This window comes from Myotis davidii, unplaced genomic scaffold, assembly GCF_000327345.1.
Source record: "Myotis davidii unplaced genomic scaffold, ASM32734v1 scaffold1485, whole genome shotgun sequence".
Lineage (NCBI taxonomy): Eukaryota > Metazoa > Chordata > Mammalia > Chiroptera > Vespertilionidae > Myotis > Myotis davidii.
This window is the reverse complement of record NW_006296620.1, coordinates 118325-119571: the sequence shown is the minus strand read 5'-3', so window position 1 is coordinate 119571 and position 1247 is coordinate 118325.

Here is a 1247-nt window from a genome sequence, read left to right as displayed (position 1 = left end):
ACACCACCCACTGTCCTCATCCATAGGTGTACGCTTTTTGTTGCTGGGTCAAAGGTCATACACATGGAAAATGTAGCAATTTCTATCTGCAACGTGTCCCTGTTTTCAGAAAGGTCTCTCACAACTTGTTCACGCTCTACTGAGAAAGGGTACGGAGACACATAATGGCTTTTTAAAATAATGTGTCCTCTTATGTTTAAAATGAGGATTTTGCTACCAAAAGTGAGGAGAAACCAACACTACAGCTGCTCTCGCCCCTCTCGCCCTTCGGGTGATAGTTGTGCTTGGGGCACAACTATAATTGTGTTGGTTTGAGGGCGGTCGACGAAGCCGTCTGGGTGGCTCGCGTGGTTCCACAGGCTTCCCAGGGGCCATTTCAGCCTCACAGGGGCCATCTCAGCCTCACAGGGACCATCTCAGCCTCACTGGGACCATTTCAGCCCCACTGGGGCCGTTTCAGCCCCACTAGGACTGTCTCAGCCTCACCGGGCCTTTTCAGCCTCATAGCGGCCATTTCAGCCTCACAGGGGCCGTTTCAGCCTCACAGGGGCTGTCTCGGCCTCACAGGGACCATCTCGGCCTCACAAGGACCGTCTCGGCCTCACAGGGGCTGTTTTGACCTCACGGGGGTCGTTTCATCCTCACTGGAACTGTCGCAGCCTCACTGGGACCGTCGCAGCCTCACAGGGGATGCCGCATCTCACTTTGGGGGTGAAGGTGCGAGTCAGAAGCTCCTCTCACTGTCTCTCCTGCTGCTCCCTTGCATATTGCCGATGCTGGAAGTTTCTGAGAGCCGTCTGCAGGTGCTGGACATAATACTTTAACTGGTCAACACGAAGTTTGGCATTCTGTCTTTTGTTGGGAGACTCCTTGCTGGACAAAATCGCCAGGCGTTCTAGCTGGCTGAATATCTGATATGCTTGCTTGGGTTTCATTTTCTACTAAGTGCACAGACTGCCTGTCTGCCATCTCCTAGTGTCCCATGTGAGACTGGATCTGGTGGACTTGCCTGTGCGTTTGCTGGTACAGCGGTTCCATGTCGCCGGCCCAGCTGGGTCCGGCTCCAGCTTCCTCCGAACCTAATTCTGCTTCTTGAGTGTGTCCCTTATGTATGCGAGGAGTTGATATCTGCACTCTGCTGGGCTGGGCTGCAAAAGCGCCGGTGGTTCCCTTTGTGCCACTGGCACAGCTTGGGTGGGGATGTACATTGAGTAGGGTGGGGTCCCCTGGAATCACCAAGGCTGCCC